Source organism: Schistocerca piceifrons, chromosome X (assembly GCF_021461385.2).
Source record: "Schistocerca piceifrons isolate TAMUIC-IGC-003096 chromosome X, iqSchPice1.1, whole genome shotgun sequence".
NCBI lineage: Eukaryota > Metazoa > Arthropoda > Insecta > Orthoptera > Acrididae > Schistocerca > Schistocerca piceifrons.
In genome coordinates this window covers 458,881,917-458,902,001 of record NC_060149.1, presented here as the reverse complement: position 1 = coordinate 458,902,001, position 20,085 = coordinate 458,881,917, and positions in this window count along the sequence as shown.

The window sequence follows — 20,085 nt, the reverse complement described above, 5'->3', positions numbered from 1 at the left end:
ACCTACGCCGACTCTAGCCTAGTAGACACTCGTCGTAGCATTCAGTTGAAATTTATCTTGTTTGGCGTAACGCCACTTTGTAATTGTGTAGCGTAGTATTTTGGTTATTATTTCTTTCCACTGTCTTGTATTCTTATCTGGCTTTGCAATGGCAAGAATTGTTGTGCTTCTTGTTGTTCCTGTCTTTGGTAATTACTGCACGCCAAGAAGGCGCTTTAGTTATAATAAAGCGTGTTCAAACTTGATTGTTAGTTCTTTCCTGCCGAACACAGGACACTAAACGCTCGATGGAACGATCTAGCTGAATGAAATTATCATTGACAGTATTTGGCCGGTAAGGGGAGACGAGATGGTGTCATTAAGTTCCTGACCACCAGTCTTTGCGACAATGTCCTGGATTAAATTGGAAACCTGTCTGCCGTGTATCATGATATGAGGGCATGAGACACTGTTGATGGTTATCCACCCAGCGGGTGGGGAACGTTAAGCTTTGCGGCCCCTTGGTGCTATTCAAAAGGAATAGGCTACGTGCTGGCACCAGGCTACACCCTCTACCTTCTCTCATCATCGTCACTGTGATAACACTAGACTATACACGCATCCATTACAGTCTCTCAGACTCCACAGATAGATATACGGAGCACCCCTCACACATCCGAAATGGAAGGAGCCAATGTGCGCGGAGGAACAACACTCTTTCTGACTAAGTGTCTGAACCCACCCGATGAAATTTCCCAGCCAACACTCCCATGAGCCATTTACATTTATAACGTTGTCAATAGTAAATACCATGAGTGAATGAAATAAGTTTGTTTACAAAAAGGAAACACAGATTATACTTTCGTCATTTATACTGAAAATATTCAGCATACTATAGTCAAAGATAAAGGAGGGTTTCATGTCGAACTAAACGTAATAACTGTGTAACGAGATACGGAAAACCATGGATCTGTTATAAGAATTTATTGAAAAATTTTACTGTCATGGTCATTATGCGATATGTACGAGTATATGCAACGAAGTAGTATGTTGACTTACTCTTCTATCGACTACTTGAACAGCAAACTTCGCACTGGTTTACTGCGCCAACCAACTGAGCGGGGTAGCGCTATGGGTTAGCACACTGGACTCCCAGGACGACGGTTCGAATCCACGTTCAGCCATCCTGATTTAAATTTGCCGTGAATTCCCTAAATCGCTTATGGCAAATGCCGGAACAGTTCCTTCGAAAGGGCACGGCCGCTTTCCTTCTCCTTCCTCTCCATCCTTCCCTAATCCGAGCTTGTGCTCCGTATCTAATGACCTCGTTGACGGCGGGACGTTAAACATTAATCTCCTCCTACTCCTCCTGCGCCCACCTGTAGCATCTGCCACTGGAGGTTCATGTCCACCTCAACTCGTAAAAGTCCCTCAATAATGAGCATTAGTCTAGAGCGGGTGAACGAGGATTTTATTAGCTACCACTTCCCTCGATGAATTACATTTCCTTATATTTCCTCCAGTGAATCTCAGTTTGGCACTTGTTCTTCCTACAACGCGTTTTATGTAGTCGTTCCACTTCAAGTCGTGCCAGAAGCATAGACCTAGGTATTCCGTGACCGAGCGAGGTGGCGCAGTGGTTAGACACTGGACTCGCATTCGGGAGGACGACGGTTCAATCCCGCGTCCGGCCATCCTGATTTAGGTTTTCCGTGATTTCCCTTAATCGCTCCAGGCAAATGCAGTGATGGTTCCTTTCAAAGGGCACGGCCGACTTCCTTCCCCGTCCTTTCCTAATCCGATGAGACCGATGACCTCGCTGTCTGGTCTCCTTCCCCAAACCAACCAACCAACCTAGGTATTCCGTACTCTAAGATGTTCTATGATGAGTACTGCTTCTAGTGAGTCCATGGAAATATATGAGTCAAACATCGATCCTCTACACGAATTTTGCCTTTTAATTTATTATCTGGCAAACGAGTTTCGTATACAATATGTAATAAAAAGATCTGTCCAAACTGTCAGGAAACATTAATCAAAAAATGGTTCAAAAGGCTCTGAGTACTATGGGACTCAACGGCTGTGGTCATAAGTCCCCTAGAACTTAGAACTACTTAAAACTAACTAACCTAAGGACATCACACACATCCATGCACGAGGCAGGATTCGAACCTAAGACCGTAGCGGTCGTGCGGTTCCAGACTGTAGCGCCTTTAACCGCTCGGCCACTCCGGCCGGCATTAATCAAAAGTAGAGGAAGAAAACATGTTACGTGGGTATATAACCGGAAACTGTTCATTTCCATGTTAGAGCTCCGTTTCTACAGGGTGTTCCCGTAAGAGCGTGCAAACACATTAACAGGACACAGAGGACGCACCTCTGAATAATTTGATGTAGAGAAGCCCGCTTACAGAGATAATAGGATTAACATCACGGTACTGTGTTCTTTTTTATTTCAATTAATTACAGATAACTATAAATATAGCGATTGACACAATGAAGCACCATTTGTACTGTACCTACAAAATGTGCTGAAAGTGACGACAATCAACCTCAATGCAAGCATGACATCGGCGAACACGATTCTGACGCATCCTGACAAATATCCCTGGTATGTTTCGAATCACATCACACAAACCTACAATGCTGACAATTCCGTCTTCGTATCCACTGGGGTCTCATACACAAGTGACTTTAGATGTCCCCATAGAAAATAATCAAGGCGATTCAGATCAGGTGACCTCGCAGGCCATGGAACAGGAACTTCGTTCCAGTCAAGCGACCAAGAATGCTTCCTTGTAATCAGGCACGTCCTATTCATTTCCTTGCAGGAATTAAAGAACGTGCATGAAAGTAAACAACACAGTTCGTGTAAACTTGTACACATGTTGGTTGTAAATAACCTGGAAAACAGTAACGCTAGATGAAGCGGTAGACAGGTTTACGTCCATATTTCCTTTAACTGGCTTCTTCTACCCCAGGTACCCTATCTCATACTTTTCAGTGGAGCATTACCTATGTCCTGTTACATTTTGGCACGCTCTAACTGGAACCCCCTGAATAACCCATCATCACATTACTATTTGAAGTCCGCAACTCGTGGTCGTGTGGTAGCATTCTCGCTTCCCGCGCCCGGGTTCGCGGGTTCGATTCCCGGCGGGGTCAGGGATTTTCTCTGCCTCGTGATGACTGGGTGTTGTGTGATGTCTTTAGGTTAGTTAGGTTTAAGTAGTTCTAAGTTCTAGGTGACTGATGACTATAGATGTTAAGTCCCATAGTGCTCAGAGCCATTTGAACTATTTGGAAAAACAAAGGAGAAGAACGTATCAGCACAGCGTTAAACACTTTACTATATGAACTATTCAAACTGCCTTCCTTTAGCGACGACACATGCATCAGAAAGCTGTCTCACTAAATACTACATGTGCTGATGTCTCCCTGAAGAATAGCGTATTTTTTACACGCCTTCAAAATACGGGAAGGAAGATTCTGTACATCTTGCACCGGGGTACCGCACACAACAGCTTTCAGATTATCCCACAAATAAATGTCTCATAGATTTATTTTCTGACAGTGTGAAGGCTAAGGAATTGACCCAAATCGAACTATCAGTCTCTCACTGATACTGTTATTGAGAAGCCTACGAACATAACGAATGAAATAAGGGGGGGCGCTAACTTCCACGAAGTAAATGCTTTTACGCCTCTTGTAAAGGAGCATGTTTGAGAAGAACGGGTAAATTACCCTCTAAGAAAGCTTGGTAAGTTTCTCCGTTGAGCCTGAGTAGAAGAACGTGAGGTCTTAACAAACAGTAACTAGCGATGCTGGCACAAACTTTCAAAATGTTCAAATGTGTTTGAAATCTTATGGGACTTAACTGCTAAGGTCATCAGTCCCTAAGCTTACACACTACTTAATCTAAATTATCCTAAGGACAGACGTCCGCAGCTCGTGGTCGTGCGGTAGCGTTCTCGCTTCCCACGCCCGGGTTCCCGGGTTCGATTCCCGGCGGGGTCAGGGATTTTTCTCTGTCTGGTGATGACTGGGTGTTGTGTGATATCCTTAGGTTAGTTAGGTTTAAGTAGTTCTAAGTTCTAGGGGACTGATGACTATAGACGTTAAGTCCCATAGTGCTCAGAGCCATTTGAACGATTTTTGAATCTAAGGACAGTCACTCACACCCATGCCCGATGGAGGACTCGAACCTCAGCCGGGATCAGCCGTACAGTCCATGACTGCAGCGCCTGAGGCCACACGGCTGATCACGCGCGGCGGCACAAACTTTAACAGAAAATCTTTGTTGATGACGGGACTTCATAATTCTGTGAGCATTTACAATATCTCATACCAGCTGATTATAAAAATTTACAATCTAACTACTTTGAAACAAGGCCTCACCAGTTAACAGCACATATGCACTAAATTGAGGATTGACACATTGTTGAATAAACAATTCGCAGAAATGCACCCATGCAGGAAATTCAGCTGGTGATAGCGCCTGCACACACAGCACATGGCACTGTATCATGTAGCACTCACAAGTCATGTGGTTAACGTTAGTTGTTGCAGCTATTTCTTTATGCTAAATCTAGGGCTGTCGTCAATTGCTTAAAGAAGTTCGTCCTCCAGTTGTGACATTCTTGTCTTTTATAAATGGTTCAAATGGCTCTGAGCACTATGGGACTTAACTTCTGAGGTCATCAGTCCCCTAGAACTTAGAACTACTTAAACCTAACTGAGCTAAGGACATCACACACATCCATGCTTGAGGCAGGATTCGAACCTGCGACCGTAGCGGTCTCGCGGTTACAGACTGTAGCGCCTAGAACCGCTCGGCCACACAGGCCGGCTGTCTTTTATAGGCCTTTCCTACATGCGAGCATGAATGTGCTGAAAAGTAAGCGTGTATTCAAACTGCGCGCTGGGCAAAGACGTGCCGAGCATGGCCGTCATGGGCCCCGATATCAAACCCTTGTTTTGCATTGTGGTGTTCACACTGGTAGCCAGGCCGTGAAGGCAACGTCCAGTATCCATACATGTTATAAAAACGAATTTACATATATATGTATGTAGGTATGCTCCTCATATCCTCATAAGCCACTGGACCGCCTTTAGCAAACGAGATACTCATATCACTTATTGTCTCGAAGGGATCACTGTCATAAGGGCAACCTACCAATCAAGGGGGTGGGAGTGGAGGGAGAAAAATCAGTGTAGTCGATGACCCACGAATACCCATAATTTAATCATCCAGTATTTGAGAATGAGAGCGTTTAGAGACATGCAACAGCCTTTAAACATAATTTCAGACCTTTACGAAACTTTTTCTCGCTGACGACCACTGTGAACGTTTGCACTGTGTTGTGTACATAGTTCCGCGTAGTCAGCGCGTACACAACTGTCCCAATAGAGCGCGCCCCGCTAAGCACAACAGCGCAGGTGCAGCGCTCGTCCGTCTCTGCACTACGAGGTGGCGCCGTCTTAGAGACGGACCAAATTCAGCTTCCGCCGATCCGCGTAATAATATGTAACGCAGCCAATGAGATTGCTGCTAACGTAGAACCTTTTCTCCTCGGGGATCACACTGAAAGCATGAGGTATTATAACGAGTGTACAGACCTCTGATTGGTCAGTCTGCATTAGTCTGTACGAGTCGGCATTCGTCTGTACGAGTCTGTATTAGTCTGCATTTGTCTGTACTAGCGTATAGTCAAGTTTCAGTCTGCGCCTAATAAGATTATCATATTCCTGTACATAGCCATGAAGTGAAATGTATAGACACTTTGTCAAGTATCAGAGATATGTGAGAATAAGATTAACATACCAAGACCAAAGAAACTTCAGATTGTCAATTGTAAATAGCATCCAGAACCAAGTTAAGTTATTTTTATGCTTGTTATTATTTTAATAAGATACACCGGTTCCCGTGAGATCACCGAAGTTAAGCGCTGTCGGGCGTGGCCGGCACTTGGATGGGTGACCATCCAGCCGCCATGCGCTGTTGCCATTTTTCGGGGTGCACTCAGCCTCGTGATGCCAATTGAGGAGCTACTCGACCGAATAGTAGCGGCTCCGGTCAAAGAAAACCATCGTAACGACCGGGAGAGCGGTGTGCTGACCACACGCCCCTCCTATCCGCATCCTCAACTGAGGATGACACGGCGATCGGATGGTCCCGATGGGCCACTTGTGGCCTGAAGACGGAGTGCTTTTTATTGTTTTAATAAATGTGTGTGAAAATTAATCAAGTTCTGTTTAAAGTTGGTCACCGTCAATCTGCTACTCTAAGCGTGCAATTGTCATTTCTATCGTCTGACCTAACGGCAGAAGATAAACACGCCACGATAACACCACGAGACATATTGCTGACACTCGCCTACTTCGTTAGAGCGACCAGTCAAATAATCTGATGGTGTGTGTACCGAAGGTCTTACAGTACGCACACCACACACTGTTAATTCAGTAAAACTGCTGCATGAAGACTGATGTTTTTATTTATAGCTACTTTACTTCTAAATGTGTTCGTGACATTAATTTCAGACAGCATTCACATATACTACTGACTGTGACACAAACTTGCACCATTTTACGACACAGTTCAGGAAATATAACACTGTAAACAATGACATTCGTGAAAAACTGCCGCATCATGCAAGACGTATAAATCTATAGTATGCATATGTGCATGTATTGAACTAGGGACCTAGAAACGACGGAGAGGCTTCATCCCCACCGTAGCCCTCAGTGGTACACAACCCCACAGCAGTCTACAGCAGTCCACTCACCCCACCGCCGCCCTACACCGAACCTAGGGCTATTGTCTCATTGCAGACGAGTGTAACCCCAATGTCTGCCTGGTAGTGTAAGTATGGTGTACGCTTATGTGGAGACAGTGTCTGCACAGCAATCGCCGACATAGTATAACTGACAGGGAGTAAGGTGAGCCAGCCCGCATTCGTAGAAGTAGATGGTAAACCACCTTAAAAACCACCCACAGGCTGGCCGGCACACCGGACGTTAACACTAATCCGCAAGGCGGATCCGTGCCAGGGACCGACACGCCTTCCCGCTCGGTAAGCAATGCTTTAGACCGCACGGCTAGCCAGGTGGGCAATAAATCTATTACTTTGTTACTGCTAACTCCGTTCGCAATGTTTTTCGCCAACAGTATCCACACCTGCCGAAGAATGTACCTAGAGAAATATGTCATTGTATTACTCATAGTTCAGGAGATGTGACGTCATAAAGACTGCCATGCGTGAAAAACTGCCGCATCACGTATGAGATTTTAATTTATTACTTTTTTACTACTATCTCTAGTCAGAACACATTTCACAGACAGTGGCCATAGGTAGAAAGCTCTTTCTAAATCCTGGGAACGATTTCATCCGAAATGGGTACACATATTAGTTATATTTTGGAAATTTCTCTCTGACAGGGGGAGGAGGAGATGGACAGAGGGTAAGGAACTGGTTGATAGATAGCAGGGAGGGAGGGGATGGTCAGGGACAGGGTAGGCAGAAGATGGGAAGACGTAGGGCGTGTGGAAGAGGTGGGCAGAGAGAGGGTTGGTGGAGATGTGCAGAGAGAGGGGTGAGGAGGGGGTGGACTAATAGAAGTATGGAATAAATAATTATGCGTGCAACTCCGGGTACTCAACTAGTATTTAATGTTTCTGGCTCGAACTAGCGGCCGGCCCAAGTCACTGAGCTACCCTTCAGCTTATGCAGTACAAGTAACACATATCTCCAGTCTGCCTTTATCAAAAGTGTCAATGCACAAGTGATAAAGAAGAAGTTATTTCACATTTAACAGTCACTGAAGAAAAATTACAAGTGTTATAATGAATATCCAGAGTTACCTTGTCCATTTACATTTACTTAGTCCAACTACACACATAAAAAAAATTTTGCATCAGCTTCGTCCAGAGAGTTCCGCAAAGTGTAGAGAAAATTTGAATAGAGATCAACATAAACAACATTTCCGCCATTTTATTTCTAATGAAAACCACACACTGCATGTTGAAGCACCATACAGCGAGACCTTCAGAGGTGGTGGTCCAGAATGCTGTACACACCGGTAGCTCTAATACTCTGTAGCACGTGCTCTTGAACTGATGCAAGCCTGTATTCGTCGTGACATGCTGTCTACAAGTTCATGTTGGTCCAGATTGTCCCACTACTCAACTCGGCTTAGATCTCTCAGTGTGGTTGGTTGGTCACGTCGTCCTTAAACAGCCCTTTTAAATCTATCCCGGGTATGTTCCATAAGATTCATGTCTGGAGAACATGCTGACCACTCTAGTGGAGCGATGTCGTTATCCTGAAGGAAGTCATTCACAAGATGTGGTCGATGGGGGGATGGGGGGGGGGGCCGAATTGTCGTCCATGAAAACGAATGCCTCGTCAATATCCTGCCATATCGTACCACCAGCGGCGTAAGTCGACCCATCATAATGCAACCTTAAAACATCAGGGAACCTCCACCTTGCTGCACTCGCTGGATAGTGTGCCTAAGGCGTTCAGCCCGACTGGGTTGCCACCAAGCACGTCCCCGAAGATTTTCTCGTGAAGGCATATGCGACACTCATCGGTGAAGAGAACGTGATGCGATTCCTTAGCGGTGCATTCGGCATGTTGTTGGACCCATCTGTACCGCGCTGCATGGTGTCGTGGTTGCAAAGATGGACCTCGCCATGGACGTCAGAAGTGAAGTTGCGCATGCAGGCTATTGCGTGCCGTTTGAGTCGTAACACGATATCCTGTGGCTGCACGAAAAGCATTATTCAACATGGTGGCGTTACTGTCAGGCTTCCTCCGAGCCTTAATCCGTAGTCAGGTGTCATCGAATGCAGTAGTAGATCTTGGGCGGGCTGAACGAGGCATGTGATCGATATCTCCTGTCTCTCTGTATCTCCTCCATGTGCGAAGAACATCGGTTTGGTTCACTCCGTGACACCTGGACACTACCCTTGCTGAGAGCCCTTCCTGGCACAAAGTAGCAATGCAGATGCGATCGAACCGCAGTACTGACCGTCTAGGCGTGGTTGAACTGCAGACAACACGAGCCGTGAACCTCCTTCCTGGTGGAATGACGGGAACTGATCGGCTGCCAGACTCCTCCGTCCAATAGGCACTGCTCGTGCATGGTTGTTTATATCTTTGGTAGGGTTAAGTGACATCTCTGAACAGTCAAAGAGACTGTGTCTGTGACAGAACATCCACTGTCAACACCTATCTTCAGCAGTTCTAGGAGCCGGGCTGATGCCAAACTTCTTTTGATGTGTGTATTTTCATGTCTGTGGAACAGTAGGAAACAAAACAGGCCACATTCTTCACATAATTTTATTACGATTAAAATTAGAATGGTAAAATTCAAATGGAAACACCTTAAGTACGGTTACAGAGATAAACTAGAACAACTTGGCAAAATCATTTCTGGCGATCCAGGGAAAATCCTATCGAAAAGTAGTTCCACTTGGCTCTAGTTGCATCACAGTTTCGTAATAACTACCATAATTCCAAGAGCTATGCACAGTTCCTTGCCAGTGGAAACAGAACAAATGAGTCATTTTGCATTATCTCAAGAATTTTCGCTTTTCGATTTATGGCACAAGACAAAAATCATTCTGAGTGGTGACTTTGGCTCCAATCGATGAAAAATCCCCTCTGCCGACTACCGCAATATCAAGAAAAGAGAAGAGAAAAACAGGGTGGGAAAAATATTGAATTTTTGCAACTTGAAATGGACAAAACACTTTTGATGAAGGCACAACAAGATATAACAGCAGATGACAACACTAATTACTTCTAGATGTGTCAGGTCTTCACTGTTACGCAGCACATTCTGAAATGTACTATGATTCATTCTGTAATACGAATTAAAATTTTCAAGAAGTTTTTACGTCTTTATGCGTAGTAAAAGTGTCTCCTAAATATCTGCTGCTGCTCAAGAGATGAGTCCACAGCCTCCTAATTCTTCAGTGCATAAAAGCTTGACGAGTCGCCACACTGTCAAAACAATACCACTAAAGTAAATAAGTGAATATTCCATACGACAGAACAGACTGATGGCTGCACCTACGTTATCTAGTTATAAGTGAATATTCCATACCACAGAACAGACTGATGGCTGCACCTACGTTATCTAGTTATGGTTCAAATGGCTCTGAGCACTATGGGACTCAACTGCTGTGGTCATAAGTCCCCTAGAACTTAGAACTACTTAAACCTAACTAACCTAAGGACAGCACACAACACCCAGCCCTCACGAGGCAGAGAAAATCCCTGACCCCGCCGGGAATCGAACCCGGGAACCCGGGCGTGGGAAGCGAGAACGGTACCGCACGACCACGTTATCTAGTTATCTACGACATTGTATATCAGCTGCCCCATCCGGCTGTAGCTCGGCTCGCCTAGGGAAAAAGATGACGCGCACACCTGCACCGATTGGCTGAATTAGTCTACCTGCCGTAGACTGTTTGACGGTATGCTCTACCTACCCATTATTCTTTTTGTTAACCGTCTCTAATGATTTCGATATTAAAAGGCTAAAAAATTCTGAACTTACTTCTGTCCTTCTGTCAAAATAGAAAAATCGAAATCGGAAAACCGTAGGGACGGAAATGAGATTCAATTAATTAGAACTTGTTGTACTACGCTCCCACAGAAATACGAAAGTGAAAAGTAAAAAACGAAACTTCTTGTGCATTAGCCAACACAAACGTAGAAATTTTTGTAAAAGTAATTTTTGTTTTTGGCCTCTGCCGGTATACATCTCCAACAAGAAAGCAATGAAGTTGAATGTTGCAAGTTTTTAATACAGTCCATTTACAGAAAAGTCTCAGATCAATTTTTTCTTATCTTCTATTTCAAAATCCTACATGTAAATTATACTAATTGTCGTATGTTGAGCAAAAATAATTGCTTGCCTTTTATAGTGACAAGTGTGGCCTATTGCAAAACCATAGCCAGTGTAATCGGTGAACGCCCGGGGATAAATTAGAATACAGGGTGTTTGTTTTAATTTGAGCCAACTAAATATCTCGATAGCGAAGCATCGTACGAAAAAAAAAAATATTCTAGTTGAATAGTTAATATCGGTAAAGGGGACATTTCTCTGTGCAACAACTGACCACCTCTCAATCACTTCTACCGCGTGGGTGGGATCAACTTTGTATTTTCAAACGGGAATCACATCTACTCTCTAATTTTGTTGCATATTCGGATTCTACGCCGCAAAAGACGTACAATTTACCCAAATCATTTTTTCTGACTCTTGGTACTTGGCGCTGTAATCTACAAATATCGAGTGTGCCTGGTCTTGCAGTTGAGTACCGTCGTATTTGTATACTGGTGTACTAATGACTGATATTGATTTTCAAACAGTACTTGAGTGCTGCAGATGTGATTCTATTGTTCAAATAAAATGGCCTGATATTGACATTTGTGGCAAATAAGTTACTCGTATGGTAACGTAGTTTTCTGTTCCGTTTTTCGAATCTTTAGATGGTTCAATTTAAAGCAAACATCCCATATATCTAGAGTTTTGTGGAGTTGAATCATTAAAACAACACGAGAGACCGAAACTAGGCCTGCATGCATCGGCACTAAATAGTTTTTTCCTTCCTGCAGTGTCTGTCACTACGCTAAACACGCGCGAGCTCCGTGAGCTTGTGGTCGTGGCATTGATGCCACTCAGTAACTAGCGTTTGCTTCTGAACGGACGCAGATATAAATGTCACCACCAGTTCAGAAACGTTATTGCATTTTCAGCTATGTTTGACTCGCAATAATATTTGGCCTAAAACGGATCTAACAGTAAGTTACACGCTATCACTTTTTCACTACAACCTTTGCAAATTAAGTCCGCGTGTTTGATGAATAGTGTCATTTCACTGAGGCTGTTACGAATTAAGGAAAGGTAAATGGCTTATTACGAATCCAAGATGTTACATAACAAAGTGTACAAGAACCAGATTTTTTAACCGCATACATTCTTCAAAATCAGTTGAGAAACGTTGTTGAACTAAAAATTCACACGACACGAAAAGTAGGCTGTTTCTTTCTTCACAAGGAAAGTAAGGCTTTTAAGGAAAAGCAAGTTCATAAAACGATGTGATGTAGTCTTGTACGCTCTTTGTGGGAACAGTCAGGACGGCGGCTTGTGCTGGGCCATTACCTACCATCCCGGGCCGCCGCGTCGCGCACTGTAAACACAGGTGCGTTGTCCAAGGTGCAGCAGTGGCCTACGTTTACGACAGGACAGCACGTGCCGAGAGGAGCTGCCTGTCCGCACATGTGCAGTTTGTGTGGGCTGCTACGCGCGGCTAGTGGGGATGCCGTGGAGTACACATTCCGCTTTCGATCCGCCCATGGTTGCATGTTAGACAGGCCGTCAAGCTGTCGCACTTAATCTGCACAAGAGGCAAGCTGCTTTACTTGCATCCAAACCAAGCTATGCCCAACAAGAGCAGGCTGAGGGAATCCTGCTTGCCTGCTCGTATTCCCGCTGTACTGCCGTATGTAGCAGTTTATTCTATACGCCTGCAGAGTAGTTTTGTGAGTTGCTTTCGGAAGTTGAAGAAAATAATTTTTTTACGTATCAAAAGATGAAGCTTAACAAAATATATATCCATTTCTGGTCTTCGTAGGCCAGAAAATGGAGGATTTTATTTGTCTTTTTTTCGTTTTCGGCGTGTTTCAGTCTTATTTATCCATTTCGACATGAACGGTTATCTCTGAAACTTTATTCTCATCTGACTAGAACTCAGTGTTCTCAGTTCGAATCTTCATCGGATCACCTCTAATACATTTTTTCTGTAGTAAGCAGAACCATCTGCGGAATTCGAGAGCCTTTGCTCCTAAGACTCTTAAGATGTATGTCATACTACAATGCCAACTAAAGTAAGGTTTTGGAAATCAAGCTGCTGTAATGTGCGTATGTTGCAGGCAAATGTGACCCCAGTTCTATCAATTTTAATTACTTCTTATAAGATGTGTATTGAGGCGGGATGTATTCAATGTAAGTGGCAAAAATAATTCACTATAAATTTCCCAAATGCTGTTTAGTAAACAAGAAGTTCGTTTTTCACATTTTATTCATCTTTACACCACGTTGCGCACCACCCTGAATGCGGTTTTTAAATATCCACTAAGCCATATTTTTTCCTGTCTCATTCAGTGTTTACCCTTAATTTAGAAAGCCTATACACTGATAAATGGCCTCAAGTTATTAGTACACATTTCCACACATTTGTCAGTCGCTTTGTCTTTGTCCTCTTCGAAAATATTTCTGGAGTGAGGAACCTACTGGCAAATTTTTTTTACGAACATGCCGTAACCTACTTGAGATTCACAAAGGAGTGACAATTTGCGTTGGGAGTCACCTACCGATCTATTTCAAGCTGCTCATAAACATATGACAACTTTTCCACTGTGGGACTTGTATCCTGTTTCGTAACTGTTATATATTTCCCAATTCTTAACTCCTCCTCAATCTCCTTTAAATTTTGTTTCTTCATTTTGCTGCTGCCACCGTTTTAATATATGAGCTTCCGAGAAAAAAGCGACGAAGACATACCTGGCTATTCTGTAGTCACGTTGGATTGATAGCACAACCCGTTCTTAGGTGTAGTAGAGTGAGTGGGTCCCATAAAGTTTGCCAGGTTTGCGGAAAACTAAGTTGGCTTGCTTTAACTACAGTGCTTTAGTGTACAAGCACTCTTTTGTTTCCGTTGCGGTAGGCTTATCCGCTCTAATGGTAGCGGTGGAGATAGGGAAGGCAGAACAGAAGGAGAATTTGTATACATCTGCGTGGACGACACCGCAGCGTTGCACGAGTGATCATTGCTGCGATGGAAGCCGTGTGATTGTGAAACTTCTATGTATTGTTTTCGCGTGATGCCTAGCCAAAGACAAGTGCGATGAGACGTGCACAGAGATCAATATTCAGTGAGTTAGTCTCTCAGCATCAGAGTATTTATGATTTAAAGCATCCTATGTTGAAGGGCGTTTCGTTCCAGTGATGTAATTGCTGTAAAATTACCATTTTGGACAAAAATTGATTTGCTTGTCCGAAAGGTTTTTGTATTCAAGGAACTGGGAAGACAGTTTATGAACAACACCGCCCAGTACTTCATCCGCAATTCTTCTGATGTACCCTATAGAGATTAGGAAGGAAAACACTTGATTTGTTAACATGAATGTACACACATCAAAAAAAGTTTTTCATCACCACGGTTTCCAGAACTCCTGAAGATTGACGTCAACTGTGGTATTGAATCACAGATACAGTCCCTTTGACTGTTCAGATATGTCACTAAACCCGCCCAAAGAAGTAAACAACCACGCATGAGCAGTGCTTCTTAGACGTAGGGGACCGACAGTCGATCAGTTCCAGTCATTCCACCGGGAAAGAAGTACACGGTTAATGCTGTCTGTAGTTCAACCATGCCTAGACGGTCAATACCTCGGTTCGATCATGTCCGCATTGCTATTTTGAGCCAGGAAGGACTCTCAACAAGGGAAGTGTCCAGGCGTCTCGGAGTGAGCCAAAGCGATGTTGTTCGGTCATGGAAGAGATACAGAGAGACGGGAACTGTCGATCACATGCCTCGTTCAGGCCGTCCAAGGGCTACTACTGCAGTCGATGACCGCTACCTACAGATTAAGGCTCGGAGGAAGCCTGACAGTAACGCCACCAAGTTGAATAATGCTTTTCGTGCGGCCACAGGACGTCGTGTTACTACTGAAACTGTGCGGAATAGGTAGCACGATGCGCAACTTCACTCCTGACGTCCATGGCGTGGTCCATCATTGCAACCACGATACCTTGCAGCGCGGTACAGATGGGTTCAACAACATGCCGAATGGACCGCTCAGGATTGGCATCGCCGATGAGTGTCTCATATGCCTTCAATCAGACAAATTTCGGAGACGCGTTTTGAGGCAACCCCGTCAGACTAAATGCCTTAAGTACACTGTGCAGCGAGGTGTAGGTTACCTGAGGTTTTGGGGTGGTATTATATGGGGCCGACGTACATCGTTGGTGGTCATGGAATGTGCCGGAACGGCTGTACTGTACGTGAATGGCATCCTCCGACTGATAGTGCAACCTAATCGGCAGGATATTGGCGAGGCATTCGTTTTCATGGATGATAATTTGCGCTCCCCTCATCGACCACATCTTGTGAACGACTTCCTTCAGGATAACCCCATCGCTCGACTAGAGTGGCCAGCATGTTCTCCAGACATGAACCCTATGGAACATGCCTGGGATACACTGAAAAGGTCTGTTTATGGATGACGTGACCCACCAACCACTCTGAGAGATCTAAGCCGAATCGCCGTCGCGGAGTGGCACAATATGGACCAACAGTGACTTGATGAACTTGTGGATAGTTTGCCACAACGAATACAGGCATGCATCAATGCAAAAGGGCATCCTACTCGGTATTGGAGGTACCGTTGTTTACAGCAATGTGGACCACCACCTCTGAGGGTCTCGCTGTATGGTGGCACAACATGCAATGTGTGGTTTTCATGAGCATTAAAAATGGCGGAAATGATGTTTATGTTGATCTCTATTCCAATTTTCCGTAGAGGTTCCGGAACTCTCGTAACCGAGGTGATCCAAGACTTTATTGAGGTGTGAACATAGAGGAATGTAAATCACAGGCACAAAAATAAATGAAGCACATCAACAATTACGTAAAAGAGATACACTTATACCCTTGGGAGTCGAAAATTCAAATAACCTTACAAAAACCATAATACAAAACGTAAAACTGAGTGAAAAGGAATAAAATAATCTATTAACGTATAAGAATACGCATGGTGCCCTGTACATGGCCGTGTGTGCTACAACAAAGAGGTAAGGCAAAGACGATTAGGAAAGTGCGTACCGGTTCTCTGGTAACAATAAAAACAACAGTGTATCCCCATTCAGTAAACACAGACATGCTATTACATGTTGGTTAATGCAAATGTTACACCCTGTTTCGTAAAACAAATATTTCAGTGGCAGAGGGATATTTCAATTTATTGTTGTTTATTCCATTGGGGTTCTTTAATGGTTATAATGTTTGAAACATAATTGTGAAATCTGGGGGGTGATTAATGCCTCACATCTAATGTTGTGCGTAATATTATGAATAGGAACATACTGATCTTCTCACCATTGCCATGAGTATACGTAATACTTTCTCACCATCTATACCTGAAATATGCTATGCGCTTGTGCCCTATAAAAGAGCGCTAGTGTTTTATATGTTAATATTGTTTGCTCGTAACTCCTTTTAGTAGTTCCAGGCCACGTTCATTTTGAATATGACCGTGATGGAAATAATTTTCAACGTATAGCTAATATATTGTTTTCTGATCCGTTGCAGCAACATATCGATTATGATGATAGTACCTTGATTACTGCGAAACCAAAGACTGTAAGCCAATAGTTATGTATCTTTGTTGTGTAATCGTAATGTGTCGACCTTCAGAACGTTACTATTGTTACTGGTGGTGCCACTGCTAAACATCTTAGCCTTATGATTGTTACACTCGGGGTTCTATATAGGACGCCATTCTTATTCTTATACATTAATAGATTATTTTCTTCCTTTTTCTTTAACTTTAAGTTTTATATTATGATTTGATATAGCTTATTTTTATTTTTAGATATACTTACGGTCTGTATGTAAATATTGTACACATATAATAATATTTAGTCTTTATTTATCGTGTAACGCTGGAAACGGTGGGTGGAGCTTCCGCTACTTAAGCAACGTAAATTGTACGTCAGGCAGCAGTGGTTATATGCCTCCTAGAGTGGCGCCCGCTCCTCGCCAGCTTTCTCACACTCCCATGGATATAGCTGTCTTTCTTTTACGTATTTGTTGATATGCTTTATTTATTTATGCGCTTGTAATTTGGATTCCTCTAAGGACATTCATGTTACTCTTTTCACAGAGTAGGTGGTCTGATGATGACCAGAACAGTGGTCGAAATCGGTCTCCATTAAATAAATATATATGGTTATGCGGTTGTGACTGTTTTATTATATAAAAAGTTTTGACCAACCACTGACATACCTATAGGAACAAGACGAAATGTTTAAAAAATTTGAAACTAAAAATACAAGAGATGGGTAAGATTCTCCTGATGCAAAGAACCTGAAAAAATTATAACTAAGCTAATATGCTCTTATTTTTAATAAACCCGTATTTCATGGAATTTCAAGAGATATTTTCAAGAGCATATGGAGAAACGTTAGGGACTCATGGCGGAGGAATACAAGCGAAAGAAAGCTGCTAACAGGATCAAATGTTTCAGCGAAACCAAGAAATGGGTTACGTATCGTCACATGGCATTCCTGCACACAGTCCATCACGAAAAGTAATAAGTAATTTTGTTGATTTTAAGTATACTGCTTCCACCTGCGAAAAGGTTCCGCTTCTTTACCTTTGGGGATAATAAATTTTACCTCTTACAATGCATGCAGAAAGTTTAATTTCGTTGAATCGACTGTGTCCTTAAAGTAACAGCATTTCAGTCAATAATTTGTATGATGTTACTATACACGTAGATTATGTATTTCCAGTTAAAATTTCACAGCTGTATCTCTAATATCTTTGGAGAGAATGTTTCTCTGTTCTACAAACAGATCTAAAAAACCCTGTTTTCAAACTGAAATGTTACCTTTCTCGAAAGCTGCTAGTCCTACAGCTACTAAATGTTTACTGCTGTTTTATTACAGCATAGAAAACTTACAAAAACTGATACAACTTGGAGAAAAAGTTCTTACTCATTCGGTCACTTCTGAAACAAAATTTTTTCCCCTAATAAATTCGGTGGCATAATCGGTCACATTCGTTCCGTGATAACTTTCGATATGAAACATCTAGACCTATTGCGTCTGCGTATCACTCACAAAAACACACGGAGAAAGCAAACGCACAGTCACAGTTCATCTAAGTCAGGGCCGGCCAAACGCTGCACAGTGTGCAGACGTGCGGAAGTGCTGCACAAGTGCGCACGTGTGCCACAGCGACCGACAGCGACATCTGTTATTAGACATGTGTCCTAAATGAACGGCGGCAGCTCCACTTCCCTGTTTATGTGACACAAGCAAGAGCGCAACATACCCAGTCTCGTTTACCCTTGGTAACCGCAACCTTAACAGAGAAGTACTGAGAAATGGCAGCTACTGTGAAAAAGCAGTGGACGGGAGATCTATGTTCTCAGTCGTTTAAAAATGACTGGGAACTGCAATTCTTTTTTGTAGCCGTTGGTGAAAACTCACAATGTTTGCTGTGCCGCCGAATAATAGGCGGCCAGCGTAAGTTATCAATTGAAAGACACTACAATACATATCACAAAGACGAGTGTAGTGTACTCAACAGTGAAGAACGGTAAGCAAAATTAAATGTCCTTAAGAAAATGGATGAGACACATCAACTCGGTTATCATTTCTCATGACCAGTGATAAACGTGTTTGGATTTAGTCCTTTCATAATTAAAAATTGTTTACTAACTGTGCATTATAGTCTCATTCTGCTCCATGTTACATTATCATCAGGAAAGTTGGTCATTAAACCGATTGTTCCAATTTACACTTACATTTAGGGCTTTTTTTTCAATGTGTGAAAGGCTACGCTCAGCTGCAGTCGATAAAGCATGATAACATTCATCTAATTTTCGGTTATTATGCAGATTTCAGACGTAACTGATGAAAGATGTAGCAATAATGGTATTGAAATAACAGGTGATCATCGAGAGTTCTGCGGTTATCATTCTGTTCAGAGGTCAGTGAGACAGAAATTATGTGAATGTAGCTGAGGGCACCGAGAATTAGTTATAGGAAACCTTGCATTAGTTTAATGTTATTTGAATTCATGAAAAAGTGCTCTCTTTCTTAAATACTAGATCAAAAACATTACGCGTGTTTACGTGCCGTCAGTCAAGCTGCCTTAATAAAAACCCACGGTTGTTAACTGTATTACTTGTCTTACTGGGTTAAACTGTTAACATAAAAGTAGACGTCTCAATGAGTAGACTGTGACAGTACTTTAAATGTTTAATACGCGAAATATCTGCCCATGGTTGGCTTGCAAGCTGTGGAAAGAACACTAGAATGCGCCGGTACAGAGTATCCCAGCAAGTGGATAAAGCGACACCTGTGCGTAGAAACATCCACTACATGAACACTGATGGCTGCGGCGTGCACGCTGTAACCCGGAAGTTGCACATGTGCAGGAGCACCGCACGCGTGCAGAATTTCTGGCCGGCCCTGATCTAAGTGTTAGTAATCTGTAGTTACCAAAGAAGGAAACCGACCATTTCTACCACAGAGTTTACAGGAGAGAAAAGGTTTGTCTGAGAGGAGACAAAATGAGTAGAACATTTGTCCCGTTTTATCATTATATTTGTGATCTCTATGGCAATATGAACGGCATTATAACTTTCGAAGATGATGATCCAGCAGTTTTAAAGAATGTAAATATATTAGTCGAAAAAACATGATTTTTAGCTGTTTATATAAACAAGAAAACATCACTTCTCGAAACCTATTAAGCCATAGCAAAAAAATTGTAGCTATAAATTCGCAATTCAGATATCTAAGAACATCATGTAACACAATGAGTGAGTTGTTGTTACTTTAAGAACACATGCGGATACAATTAAATTTAGATGTGATTATAAACTTTCCTTAAACAGTATACTGACACAGTTCACAAACTACAACAAGAAATACTTTGTTGCAGTTCTGTTTCCAATATTTCACTGTTACAGTCAGAAGAAAGGGCCGACAGTATTGTTTCAACGTTGTCACTGATTCCAGAGGCAGTACAGAAAATAAATCGACATTACTTTGTCTGGAAGAGCCTGAGACGAGACAGATATACGAATTTCATCAAATCTTTTAGAATAACATACAGCTTCTGAACAGATAGGAACAGATAAACAAAGGCCCAGATCCCAGAGGAAGGAAATGATTGCTGAGATGTATCTCCTGCTCTCCGCTGAACTGAATATAAAATACCTAGACGAACATGCAAAGAAAGATGACAGGAATTAATTTCTACTGAACATGGGCATGGCCATGAAAACA